Source organism: Bos taurus, chromosome 4 (genome assembly GCF_002263795.3).
Source record: "Bos taurus isolate L1 Dominette 01449 registration number 42190680 breed Hereford chromosome 4, ARS-UCD2.0, whole genome shotgun sequence".
Taxonomy (NCBI): domain Eukaryota; kingdom Metazoa; phylum Chordata; class Mammalia; order Artiodactyla; family Bovidae; genus Bos; species Bos taurus.
In genome coordinates, this window is record NC_037331.1 from 10,273,615 (window position 1) to 10,288,674 (window position 15,060).

General features: G+C 39.7%; 1 long non-coding RNA gene across 1 annotated transcript in view; it reads left to right on the forward strand.

Annotated features, from left to right (window-relative positions):
* Positions 1-14,819, forward strand: part of LOC112446321 (uncharacterized) — a 98,553-nt gene extending 83,734 nt beyond the window's left edge. The window contains exons 2-3 of the long non-coding RNA XR_003034253.2: positions 14,469-14,567; positions 14,677-14,819. This is a non-coding gene — a long non-coding RNA (uncharacterized lncRNA). The remainder of the gene's footprint in view (positions 1-14,468; positions 14,568-14,676) is intronic.
* The last annotated feature ends 241 nt before the right edge of the window (positions 14,820-15,060 follow it).

Genomic DNA, 15,060 nt, shown 5'->3' on the forward strand with positions numbered 1-15,060 from the left:
AGTTCTATTATTGAAAAAAAAAAAAGAAATAGAGGAAAACAATGGAATGGGAAAGACCAGAGATTTCTTCAAGAATATTACAGATACCAAGGGAACATTTCATGCAAAGATGGAACAGAATAATAAAGAACAGAAGTTGTATGGACCTAACAGAAGCAGAAGTTATTAAGAAGAGGTGACAAGAATACACAGAAGAACTATACAAAAAAAGATCTTAATGACCTAGATAAACACGATGGTGTGATCACTTACCTAGAACCAGACATCCTGGAGTATGAAGTCAAGTGGGCCTTAAGAAGCATCACTAGGAAAAAAGCTAGTGGAAGTGATGGAATTCCAGCTGAGCTATTTCAAATGTTAAAAGATGATGCTGTGAAAGTGCTACATTCAATATGCCAGCAAATTTGGAAAACTCAGCAGTGGCCATGGGACTGGAAAAGGTCCGTTTTCATTCCAATCCCAAAGAAAGGCAGTGCCAGAGAATGTTCAAACTACCACACAATTGCACTCATTTCACATGCTAGCAAAGTAACGCTCAAAATTCTCCAAGCGACGCTTCAACAGTACGTGAAATGAGAACTTCCAGATGTACAAACTGGATTTAGAGAAGGCAGAGGAACCAGAGCTCAAATTGCCAATATCGGTTGGATCATAGAAAAAGCAAGAAAATTCCAGAAAAACATCTACTTATGCTTCACTGATTATGCTAAAGCCTTTCCCTGTGTGGATCACAACAAACTGTGGAAAATTCTTAAAGAGATGGGAATGCCAGACCATCTCACATGCCTCCTGAGAAACCTGTATGCAAGTCAAGAAGCAACAGTTAGAACTGGACATGGAACAACAGACTGGTTCAAAATTGGGAAAGGAATATGTCAAGGCTGTATATTGTCACCCTGCTTATTTAACTTATATTCAGGGTACATCACGTGAAATGCCAGACTGCATAAAGTACAAGCAAGCATCAAGATTTCTGGGAGAAATATCAATAACCTCAGATGCACAGATAATACTACCCTTATGGCAGAAAATGAAGAGGAACTAAAGAGCCTCTAGATGAAGGTGAAAGAGGAGAGTGAAAAACCTGGCTTAAAGCTCAACATTCAGAAAACTAAGATCATGGCATCCAGTCCCATCACTTCATGGCAAATAGATGGGGAAAATGTAGAAACAGTGGTAGATTTTATTTTCTTGGGCTTCAAAATCATGGTGGATGGTGACTGTATCCATGAAATAAAAGAAACTTGCTCCTTGGAAGAAAAGCTATGGAAGGTATCTATAGGAAGAAAATCCTAGATAGGATATTAAAAAACAGAGACATCACTTTACTGATAAAAGTCTATATAGTCAGAGCTATTTTTACCAGTAGTCATATATGGATGTGAAAGTTGGACAATAAAGAAGGCTGAGTGCCAAAGAAATTATGCTTTTGAATTGTGGTGCTGGAGAAGACTCTTGAGAATCTCTTGGACTGCAAGGATATCGAACCAGTCAATCTTAAAGGAAATCAACCCTGAATATTCATTGGAAGGACTGATGCTGAAACTGAAGCTCCAATACTTTGGCCACCTGATGTGAAGAGCTGATTCACTGGGAAAGACCCTGATGCTGGGAAAGATAGAAGGCAGGGCAAAAAGGGGATGACACAGGATGAGATGGTTGCATGGTATCACTGACTCAATCAACATGAATTTGAGCAAACTCCGGGAGATGGTAAAGGGCAGGGAAGCCTGGCATACTGCAGTCCATGGGGTCACAAAGATGTGGACACGACTGAGCCAGGCTTCAGCAATACGTTAACTGTGAACTTCCAGATGTTCAAGCTGGTTTGAGAAAAGGCAGAGGAACCAGAGATCAAATTGCCAACATCCGCTGGATCATCGAAAAAGCAAGAGTTCCAGAAAAACATCTATTTCTGCTTTATTGACTATGCCAAAGCCTTTGACTGTGTGGATCACAATAAACTGTGGAAAATTCTGAAAGAGATGGGAATACCAGACCACCTCACCTGCCTCTTGAGAAATCTGCATGCAGGTCAGGAAGCAACAGTTAGAACTGGACACGGAACAACAGACTGGTTCCAAATAGGAAAAGGAGTACGTCAAGGCTGTATATTGTCACCCTACTTACTTAACTCATATGCAGAGTACATATTGAGAAACGCTGGGCTGGAGGAAGCACAAGCTGGAATCAAGATTGCCGGGAAAAATATCAATAACCTCAGATATGCAGATGACACCACCCTTATGGCAGAAAGTGAAGAGGAACTAAAAAGCCTCTTGATGAAAGTGAAAGAGGAAAGTGAAAAAGTTGGCTTAAAGCTCAACATTCAGAAAACGAAGATCATGGCATCTGATCCCATCACTTCATGGGAAATAGATGGGGAAACAGTGGAAACAGTGTCAGACTTTATTTTTCTGGGCTCCAAAATCACCACAGATGGTGACTGCAGCCATGAAATTAAAAGACACTTACTCCTTGGAAGGAAAGTTATGACCAATCTAGATAGCATATTCAAAAGCAGAGACATTACTTTGCCAACAAAGGTCCGTTTAGTCAAGGCTATGGTTTTTCCAGTGGTCATGTATGGATGTGAGAGTTGGACTGTGAAGAAAGCTGAGTGCAGAAGAATTGATGCTTTTGAACTGTGGTGTTGGAGAAGACTCTTGAGAGTCCCTTGGACTGCAAGGAGATCCAACCAGTCCATCCTAAAGGAGATCAGTCCTGGGTGTTCACTGGAAGGACTGATGCTGAAGCTGAAACTCCAATACTTTGGCCACCTCATGGGAAGAGCTGATTCCTTGGAAAAGACCCTGATGCTGGGAGGGATTGGGGGCAGGAGGAGAAAGGGACGACAGAGGATGAGATGGCTGGATGGCATCACCGACTGGATGGAGTGAGTCTGAGTGAACTCTGGGAGCTGGTGATGGACAGGGAGGTCTAGCGTGCTGCGATTCAAGGGGTCGCAAAGATCAGACACTTTGAGCGACTGAACTGAACTGAACTGAGTGACTGAAGAACAACAAGAACACAAAATACAACAGTGTGATGAAAAATGTATATGAAAATGTTCAAACTCATTAGTAATTAAGAAAACAAAATTTGAGATTTTTAACTTTTTCTGATAATTTTGGATACTATTAAAAGTTAGCAAAAATAAAGAGGAATGGGCATTCTTATTCATACAGAAAGTCGTTGGTAAGAGTGTACACAGACAAAGGCTTTTAAAAAGGAAATTTAATAGTATCTCTGAAAATTGTAAATGAACATACTTCTACTTGTGAACTGCTAGGGATCTATTGTCTCTTACTCCTTTTGTTAATCACCAAGTTCAAATATTAAATATTATACAATTGAGCTTCCAACTAACTCTCCCTCCCTCTTAATTCTTCTCTTATTGAGTTCAGCTTTATACTATGAATACTTACAGACAGATCTCCCTAATTCTCTTTTCTATTATACACAGACATAGATATACCCATACACACATACAGCTATGCCACAGCACTGTAACAGCCCCAAGCTGGAAACAACCCAGTTGTGTAACAACTATAGCATGAATAAAGAATTTATTCACAATAAAGAAAGCAAAGGACTATTAAACACAAATATCAACATAGATGACCCTAAAAAAATACTGTGGGTAAAAGAAGCAAAAAACCAAGAAAACAAAAAGTATGATTCTATTTAAACTATGTTCAAAATAGGCAAAACTATACTACCTTATTTAGGGATGCATAGGACTTCCCTGGTGGCTCAGATGGTAAAGCGTTTGTCTACAATGTGAGAGACCTCGGTTCGATCCCTGGGTTGGGAAGATTCCCTGGAGAAGGAAATGGCAGCCCACTCCAGTACTGTTGCCTTGAAAATCCCATGGACAGAGGAGCTTGGTGCAGGCTACCATCCATGGGGTCGCAAAGAGTCGGGCATGACTAAGCAAGCGACTTCACTTTCACGTTCATCTAGGGGGTAAAACCATAAAGAAAAGCAAGAAAATAAAATGATTTCCGTAAATGTTAGGCTAGTGATTATGATGGGTGGGGGAGGAGGAAGGGAGTTGTGATTGGGGGGGTGAATTCAAGGAGACTTTAGGATGTGATTGACCTTAGACTTCTTGACAGACTTTTTGACCTTGATGGTACTGACATGTTAAACCGAATGTAAGTGTTTCATGCTTTTCTGTATTCTCATAATTATAAAAAAAAAGTCACTGAGAAACTTTCTGAGGTGCTGGCAGTCTTCTATTATTCTTTTCTTATTTCCAGCTTTATTGAGATGTAACTGACTTATACCATTGTATAAGTTGAACATGTATAATCCGTTGATTTGATACATTTGTAAATCACAAAATGATGGCAACTATAATGTTAGCTACCACGTCCATCCTGTCACATATGCCGGTTGCACAAATTTTGCCTTATCATTTTGTAGACTAAATTTGCATCTGACTTCCACATTTTTTGATTTGTTGTATTTGACTTAAAAATAAAATTTAAAAACTTCTATGGATTACTTGCTGCCTACAGAGTAAAGTTCTGAGTCCTTCATCTGAACTTTGAAATGCCTCCATCTACTGATGACTTTTCAGCCTCTCTAATCCTAACTCCCACTACTACCTTCAGTGGAAACCCAAAAAACCCCAAACAAAACAAAACCAAAAAAGCCCCAACAGATACTAATTTTAGTAAAATGCCTTTACAGAAAAAAGAAAAGACAGACAGAAAATTGCCCTTTCCTCTTACTCTGTATTTGAAAGTAAATGGGCAAGGATTATGAATTGCCTACCACATGTTTTTCTAAAATGAATCAGAGCAGGATGAGATGCCTGCTTAGTCTTTGGCTATAATGAATGTGTGTCTGTGACAGCATTCTCAAAAAGAACGTATTTCTCCCAAGTTACTATCTAGCTGGCATTCTGATTAAGACTTTTCTTTTAGGCCAAATAAGCAATAAAAAATGGTTGAAGGCAAGTGTATGTGATGTTACATGCTGGTGTGTGTCCACCAAAACACAGTGGAAACTAAATAAATGACCTGAATTGAGCCCTGAGTCTTCACGCACAGACTATCAGTTTCACACTTAGTCATAGTTAACTTCACACATAGATGCCACTGAGACAACCAGGGCCAAATGTTCCTGGAAAATGGGACTTCTTAGACATTCACAGACATTTGGTGCAAATACCTGCACCCCATGCTTTGGGTGGAGATCTCAGCAAGAAAACTGATGGGCAGCTTCCAGGGGAAAAAATGAGGGAGGGGCAGGATGTGGTCTTGATGATTCAGAGGCGCCCCCCCTGCCCTCCCCCACCAGTTTGAGTCAGCATGCAGCCACATGGCCCCACATGGGGCAGCGACAGCTCCTGATGAGTTGTCATACGAGGTCCTCCCAACCTGCCTTCATTAAAGCACTTGGTGATTTCAGAAGCCCACATCACATATGAGTAGTTTTACCCTTTCTAAATTGGTCAAGCAGCAAGTGGTTGACGCTTTCTGATCTACAGGGTATGGTGGCACGGGGTGCTGCTGGCCATTTTGATACTTGCTTGCCTTCCCTTGTCCTTAAAATGATAAACTTCCATCACTCATTTGGAGGCAGCTTAGCATGGCTTCCCTGGTGGCTCAGACGGTAAAGCGTCTGCCTGCAATGCAGGAGACCCGGGTTCAATTCCTGGGTCGGGAAGGTCCCCTGGAGAAGGAAATGGCAATCCACTCCAGCACTCTTGCCTGGAAAATCCCATGGACGGAGGAGCCTGATAGGCTACAGTTCATTGGGTCGCAAAGAGTTGGCCACAACTTCACTTTCACCTTCACTTAGCACGGCAGTTGAGCCCCTGGATGTTGGTGCCAAGCTGGCTGGGCTCAAATCCCTGCTCACCACCCCTGGACTTGTGATTTTAAAAGTGTGCATAAATCCCTCCTCTTTGCCCCAGGGCATGAATTGTGTGCTCTTCACATGATTGGTGCAGGAGGAGCAGAGGGTCATCCTTCTGGTTCAACACTGGCAGCAGTCAGAGCAAGCTCCAGCAGGGCGGTCCTACTGCTGGCTGCGTCCGGGTTCCAGGGCACGCAGAGTCGGTCACACTGTCCAGAGCTGACCGTCAACTATCCACGTCTTGGATCTGGAGTACTGTCCACGACTACATCGTCCTCAACCCGTCCATGCTGGCAACTCCGGGAGTTATCCAGTCACCTTTTAACACCTTCTTTTCTGCTTCAACTTTGGCTTTTTTAAAATATAACTAAGATTACTGACTGATACAATGACCTTGGAAATTTTTATTACGTTTTTCTCAGCTTCTTTTCTCATCTGTAAAGTAGCTTAGTAGTATCTATCTCTTAGGGTTAGTAGGAGACTTATAAATATGTTACTGCAATCAAGTGTTCATTATGGTACTGGTGCACAGTAAGGATCCCTAAAATATTAGCTATTATTATTAATTTGTGGGGCACAAGAAGTACATAGGACTGCTTAAGTAAGAGTAAAACGTGGTACGAGAAAGTCCTTGTCATTTATCTTAGAGTTAAGAACTGTAGCTTGGAGTCTTAGAAATTAGAGCTCATTCATTATATGTTAGCTTCAAGATTCAAGTATTGTGACCCCATCTGACTGGTTATGTTGAAGAAATAACTCCATCTTTATTGCAAAGATAGGATGAAAATTAACCTAGGAACTTTTGTGGCTTTAATTTATGGTTGGCTGATTTAGGCAACCACAAGTATTTTGTTTTCCTTATCTAAATTTGACACGTAGATCAAAAAGGGCACACATCTAAGTTTATACTTGATTATCATACAAAGCAAAGTGTTGAACATTACCAATACTACAGAGGCTTACCCTGTGTTCCCATCCTCAGAGGCATCACTACACAGATTTCTCTTACCATAAATTTTGGTTGCCTGTTTTTGAACTTTACATAAATGAGATTCTATAGTACGTAATCTTTTTGTTGCTAAATGTTACATCTTTTGAGATACATCCATGTTGCACACAGAAATAGTTCTTTACATTGCTACATAGAATACATGCCACACTTTATTTGTCCATTCTACTGTTAATAGACATTTGGGTTGCTTCCAGTTTGGTGCTATTAAGAATAATGTACTGAGAATATTCTTGTAATTATCTTTCATGCTCATATGTATGCATTTCTTTTGGATTTACACCTAGGGGTTGAATTGCTTAACCACAGGGTAGACATATGCTTAATTTAACTGGCCACAAAATTTCAAAAGTAGTTTTACCAGATCACACTCTCAAGAATTCCAGGAGTTTCTGTTGCTCTATATTCTAAATTCTGTATCATCAACCTCTTAAATTTTAGCCTTTCTGGGATGTGTGTAGAGATATTCTGTTATGTTTTCAACTTGAATTTTCCTGACAACTAATGATGTTGAACACATTTTCATGTTCACTGACCATTTGCATATACTCTTTCATAATTCTGTTCATATCGTTGAGCCTTTCTTTAAAAAAAAAAACAGAGTCAATTTTTTTTTTTATTGAGTTACAAGAAATCTTTATACACTCTGGATATGAGTTCTCAGTGTGATTTATAGACATAAAATACCTTTTCCGACTTTGTGTCTTGCCTTTTCATTCTCTTAATAATTTCTTTTGATGAATAGAAGTTTTAAAGTTACAATACATCCAAATGATGACTTTTTCCTGTTATGGTGTTTTTCCAAAAGAAAATAGACTTCATTGTTTAAAGCAGTCTTAGGATCATGGAAAAATGAGCAGAAGGAAAGAGTTTTTATTCCCATATACTCACCCCTACTCACCGAGTTTCCCCTGTTATTAACATCATGCATTGGTGTGGCACATTCCTGAACACTGATGAGCAAATATTGATACATTATTATTAACTAAAGTTCATAGTTTACATTTACATTTCACTCTTTATGTTGTACACTTTTTTGGTTTTGACAAATGAATCATGGTATTTATCCCCCATTATAGTATCATACAGTATATAGCATATAGTATCATACAGCCCTAAAAATCTCTTGTCTTTCTCTTCATCTTCCCTCTCAACCCTTGATAACCATTGATCTTTTCACTGTATCCATAGTTTCTGCTCCAGAATGTCATATATTTGGAATCATACAGGATGTAGCCTTTTCAGGCTGACTTCTTTCACTTATCAATACACATTTAAGGTTCCCCCATGGCTTCATATCTCATTATTTTATACTGAATAATATTCCATTGACTGGATATACTAGAGTTTATTTATCCATTTACCTACTAAAAGACACCTTGGTGGCTTCCAAGTTTTGGCAATAATAAACAAAGCTCTTATAAACATCTATGTACAGGTATTTGTGTTAACTTAAGTTATCCTTTTCTCTGGGTAAATACCAGGAAGTATGACTGCTGGCCACCCAAGATAGATGGATCATGGTGGAGAGTTCTGACAAAATGTGATCCACTGGAGAAGAGAATGGCAAACCACTTCAGTATTCTTGCCTTGAGAACCCCATGAACAATATGAAAAGGCAAAAAGATATGACACTAAAAGATGAACGCCCCAGGTTGGTAAGTGTCCAATATGCTACCAGAGAAGAGTAGAGAAATAGCTCCAGAAAGAATGAAGAGGCTGAGCCTAAGTGAAAACAGCACCCAGTTGTGGATGTGACTGGCGATGGAAGTAAACTCTGATGCTGTAAAGAGCAATACTGCACAGGAACCTGGAATGTCAGGTCCATGAATCAAGGTAAGTTGAAAGTGGTCAAACAGGAGATGGCAAGAGTGAACAGTGACATTTTAGGAATCAGTGAACTGAAATGGACCAGAATGGGTGAATTTAATTCAGATGACCATTATATCTACTAGTGTGGGCAAGAATCCCTTAGAAGAAATGGTGTAGCCCTCATAGTCAACAGAAGAGTCCAAAATGCAGTACTTGGGTACAATCTCAAAAACAACAGAATGATCTCTGTTCTTTTCCAAGGCAAACCATTCAATATCATAGTAATCCAAGTCTATGCCCCAACCAGTAATGCTGAAGAAGGTGAAGTTGAATGGTTCTATGAAGACCTACAAGACCTCCTAGAACTAACACTAAAAAAAAGATGTCCTTTTCACCATAGGGGACTGGAATGCAAAAGTAGGAAGTCAAGAGATACCTGGAATAACAGGCAAGTTTGGCCTTGGAGTACAAAATGAACAGGGCAAACGCTATCAGGGTTTTGCCAAGAGAACGCACTGGTCATAGCAAACACCCTCTTCCAACAACACAGACAGGACTCTACACATGAACATCACCAGATGGTCAATACCAAAATCAGATTGATTATGAAGATGGAGAAGCTCTACACAGTCAGCAAAAACAAGACGGGGAGCTGACTGTGGCTCGGATCATGAACTCCTTACTGCAAAAACCAGACTTAAATTGAAGAAAGTAGGGAAAACCACTAGACTATTGAGATATGACCTAAATCAAATCTCTTGTGATTATAGAGTGAAAGTGACATAAATTCAAGGGATTAGACCAGATAGATAGAGTATCTGAAGAACTGTGGACGGAGGTTCGTTAACATTGTATAGGAAGCGATGATCAAGACCATCCCCAAGAATAAGAAATGCAAAAGGCAAAATGGCTGTCTGAGGAGGCCTTACAAATAGCTGAGAAAAGAAGAGACGTGAAAGACAAAGGAGGAAAGGAAAGATATATCCATCTGAATGCAGAGTTCCAAAGAATAGCAAGGAGAGATAAGAAAGCCTTCCTGTGTGACCAATGCAAAGAAATAGAGGAAAACAATAGAACGGAAAAGACTAGAGATCTCTTCAAGAATATTACAGATACCAAGGGAACATTTCATGCAAAGATGGAACAGAATAATAAAGAACAATAAAGAACACAAATGGTATGGACATAACAGAAGCAGAAGATATTAAGAAGAGGTGACAAGAATACACAGAAGAACTATACAAAAAAGATCTTATTGACCTAGATAACCACGATGGTGTGATCACTTACCTAGAACCAGTCATCCTGGAGTATGAAGTCAAGTGGGCCGTAGGAAGCATCACTAGGAAAAAAGCTAGTGGAGGTGATGGAATTCCAGCTGAGCTATTTCAAATCCTAAAAGATGATTCTGTGAAAGTGCTGCACTCAATTTGCCAGCAAATTTGGAAAACTCAGCAGTGGCCATGGGACTGGAAAAGGTCCGTTTTCATTCCAATCCCATAGAAAGGCAATGCCAAATAATGTTCAAACTACCGCACAATTGCACTCATCTCACATGCTAGCAAAGTAATGTTCAAAATTCTCCAAGCGAGGCTTCAACAGTACGTGAAATGAGAACTTCCAGATGTACAAGCTGGATTTAGAGAAGGCAGAGGAACGAGAGCTCCAATTGTCAATATCTGTTGGATCATAGAAAAAGCAAGAGAATTCCAGAAATACATCTATTTCTGCTTCACTGACTATGCTAAATCCTTTGCCTGTGTGGATCACAACAAACTGTGGAAAATTCTTAAAGAGAAGGGAATACCAGACCACCTCACCTGCCTCCTAAGAAACCTGTATGCAGGTCAAGAAGCAACAGAACTGGACATGGAACAACGGACCGGTTCAAAATTGGGAAAGGAATACGTCAAGGCTGTATATTGTCACCCTGCTTATTTAACTTATATTCAGAGTACATCACGTGAAATGCCAGACTGCATAAAGTACAAGCAAGCATCAAGATTTCTGGGAGAAATATCAGTAACCTCAGATGCACGGATAATATCACCCTTATGGCAGAAAATGAAGAGGAACTAAAGAGCCTCTAGATGAAGGTGAAAGAGAAGAGTGAAAAACCTGGCTTAAAGCTCAACATTCAGAAAACTAAGATCATGGCATCTGGTCCCATCACTTCATGGCAAATAGATGGGGAAAATGTGGAAACAGTGACAGACTTTATTTTCTTGGGCTCATTGGAAAAGACCCTGATGCTGGGAAAGACTGAAGGCAGGAGAAAGGGATGACAGAGGATGAGATGGTTGGATGGCATCCCTGACTGGATGGACATGAGTCTGAGAAAGCTTCGGGAGTTGGTGATGGACAGGGAAGCCTGGTGTGCTTCAGTCCATGGCGTTGCAAAGAGTTGGACACAACTGAGCGACTCAACTGATGATTGTTAGATCAGATGGTAAAATTACATTTAGTTTTGTAAGAAACTGCGTAATTGTCTTTCAAAGTGCACCATTTTGCATTCTCATCAGCAACGAAGAAAAATTCCTCACCAGCTTTTGCTGGTGTCAGTGTTCTGGATTTCGGTCATTCTAATAGTGGTGTAGTGGTATCTTGTTTTAATTTGTACTTTCTTTCCTGGTGACGTACATCGTGGAGCTTCTTTTCTTATGCTCTTCTTCAATCTGTACATTTTCTTGGGTGAGGTGTCTGTTATGATCTTTGGCCCACTTTATAATCTGATTGTTTGTTTTCTTATTGTTGATTTTAAGACTTCTTAGTATATTTAGAATAACAATCCATTATCAGGGATGTCTTTTACACGTGCTTTCTTCCAGTCTATGGCTGGTCTTATCATCCTCCTGATATTTTGCAGAGCAGAAATTTTTAATTTCAGTGAAGTTCAGTTTATCCATTCTTTTTTTCATGGATCATTCCTTTACTGTTGTGTGGAAAAAGTCAGTGCCATAATCACTTAGGTTTTCTTCTGTTATCTTCTAGGAGTTTATAGTTTTAGGTTTTACATTTAGCTATATGATTCATCTTACGTCAGCTTTTGTGAAGGGTGTAAGGTTCTTGTCTAGATCCTTTCTTTTTTTCTTTTAGCGTGTGGACGTTGTTCCAACATCATTTGTTGAAAAGACTATCTTTGCTCTACTGTTTTGCCTTTGTTCTTTTGTCAAAAATCAGTTTATTTATGGGGGTCTATTTCTGGGTTCTCTACTCTGTTACCTTGATTTACTCGCCTCTCCTTTGACCAATATCACACTGTCCTGACTACCATTCCCTAGATACCTCCAGTGTGAAACTCAGAGCTCATTATACACAGGATGGAACTATGGTCTAAGTGGCTACTTGGACTTGTGGTCTGTAGAAGCAGAGACAGTTCATATGACCAATTTAAAATGTACTAGTCTGTCCCCTTTCAGTGGCAAGTGACAGAAAGCCAGTTGCAACTTAAGCAAAGGAAGGAATGTTTTGGCTCTCAAGAATGAGGAGGATCTGAAGTGGAACTGGGATCAGATATATCCCAAATCAACATCAATTTCTCCCTTTTTGTCTCAATCTCTTCACTTCTCTTCCTCATTTAGTGGATTTGAAACAAAAAGAAAAATAAAAAGCCCCAAATCCCCACATCGTATGCCTTCAAGAAAACTTCATTTCCTTCAAGTGTTTGCTCAGATCTCCCTTCTTCAGTGAGGCTGACCAATTCTCACTTTATTCAGCCAAAACTGTTCCCTCTATCCCAGCAGTCCTGATTCATTTCACCATGCTCTATTTTTACATTTCCTTGCTTACCACTTCCCAAGATGGTGTAGTATTTTCTTATTTATGTTTTTAATTTACCTCTCTCAGCTGGAACGTTACTTCTACCAGAGTAGGGCTCTTGTGTGCTTTATTTATCAACATATTCCAAATCCTTGCTTCTCAGGTAGTTCAAATAGTAAAGAATCTGCCTGCAATGCAGGAGACCTCAGTTTGATCCCTAGGTCAAGAAGATCCCTTGGAGAAGGGCATGGCAACTCACTCCAGTATTCTTGCCTGGAAAACCCCATGGACAGAGGAGCCTGGCAGGCAATAGTTCATGGAGTCACAGAGAATTGGACACAACTGAGCAACGAACACTTCCTTTTTCCGATCACCTATAATAGGGTACCTAGAGCATCCTCTCATGGTAGGTGCTCAATACTGTTGAGTGAATGAAAGGGAATTTATTATATCACATAAGAAGAAGTCTCAAGTTGGGTGCTCCCAGGATTTTCCGTTCTGTAGCTCAGTGGCCTAATTAAGAACCATGTTCTTTTCATCTTCTCTGCCTGCCATCCTCAGCTTGTCAGGCTGGTCTCTCAGGTTAGCTCCTGGCACGGTTGCAGGATGGCTACTGCAGTTCCAGACATCACATCTCAGACACATCTAGCAGAAGCAGAATGATGACTATAAGTTGCTTTCTTACTTATCCCCTTTTATTTTTAATCAATGAGGAAACATAGTATTTTTTTTTAAACACCCTTGCATATGCAATATGTGTGTGTTAGTCACTCAGTCATGTCTGACTCTTTGTGACCCTGTGAACCGTAGCCCACCAAGCTCCTCTGTCCATGGAATTCTTTATGCAAGAATACTGGAGTGGGTTGCCATTTCCTACTCCAGGGGATCTTCCCGACCCAGGGAAGATCCTCAGGTCTCTTGAATTGCAGGCAGATTCTTTACTGTCTGAGCCACCAGGGAAATACCTGAAATTAAAATAAATGCATATAATTGCATTAGTTTCTAAGCTAACCCTTATTGATGAGAATGTATATTCTTGGGACCTCCCTGGTGGTCCAGTGGTTGACTCTGCACTCTCAGTGCAGGAGGTACAGGTTCAATCCCTGGTCAGGGAACTAAGATCCTACATGCTGTAGGTATGCCCCCCACAAAAAAGTATTTATTCTTAGCATAAACTACTTAATTGCAACAATAGTATTTTAGGAAGAAGCATGTCAATGTAAATTTATGAAACATTAAGGCACTTCGGATTTAGAAAGTGTAATAATTTGGACACTGTGCTTAAAAAATTTAATAGCTAGAAAAATATTTTAAAATTCATATCAGTTACTTGTTTTGATAAAATTCTGAGAAAAAAACACACGTAGAAATATGCCGTAAGGATGAGTAAGGGGAGAGGCATCTTGAGTATATTAAAGACAAAGTATCTTTAAAGACAATGAAAATGTACTTAAAAATACAAAATTTGTACAAAAGCATGATACAGCCAAAAACACATGGAAAACAATTTTAATATATTTTTTGGTCTGATTCATTGAATACATATTTTATGTAACTTAGGTTACAGGTCAAATGGATTAAGAAATTCACTTTTGCTAGGAAAATAAGATATTGGTAAGGGAACTGTCGAGCTCATTTAATAGTACTGTTCTGAAAAAATGAAGAATAATTAATCTGAACTGTTTAACACATGGACTTTATTGGTTACAATTTTGCTTAACATATGTAATATGGCTCCTGCTTATAAAATCTGAAGAGAAACTAACCACCAGCCACCCTGCTAATCCATGGGGCACTTCTGGCTGAATTAAGTTTGTCCTTGTTAAAGAAATTATCTTCGTTTTCTTCCCCTCTCAGGAATGCATGTAAAACAGTTCCTGTCTCGATGCATGCCTAAGGCAAAAAGTTCAGTGCTCAATTACCTGCTGTCTGCAGTCTCGTATTTTGCAGTGAGCCAGTGAAACAGCATTTTAATCAGACGTCTTGACCCATGCTCTTCTGTTTTCCTTTGCAGCCTTGCAAGCTATTTGGCATATGAAGGTCCTGACCTGAGAAAACCATCTTGGATAACCGTGGCAAGGAGAAGGAAAAATGCAACAGCTAGGAGATTTCGGTAAACAGTAGAATCATGCCAACCTAATCTGTGTTAAAATGCTTGGAATGTGGGAGCCGCTGATGATGCCTGTTGTCTGTGTGTCTGACTGAATCCTTTCTTTTCTCAGAGCAGCAAAGCAAAGCCTGGGAACCAGGCCAAATGCCTGCCACTTACCTTAAATTGATCAGCTACTTTGAGATTAAAACCCCTGAGAGCTGCCACACCGTGAAAACAAGGCCTCCTTCACATTAAAGGCAAATTGCGACTTTGGGTTTGCTGTGATCTTTTTTTCCATTTTATCCAGTTTTTCACAGTGCGCACTTTTTTTTTTTTTCCTTTCCATTTATGCTCCAATGTAGAAGCCAATAGTTACAGCATCTTGGCCAAGCATTCATTAAGGTTTATAAGAACAAAATTTATGGTTATTTAGCAGTTGGCACAAAGACAGACTTGCTGAAGAAAGAAAAAGGAATACAGGTGGGAAATATAAGCCCCAACAAAGGCCCATACT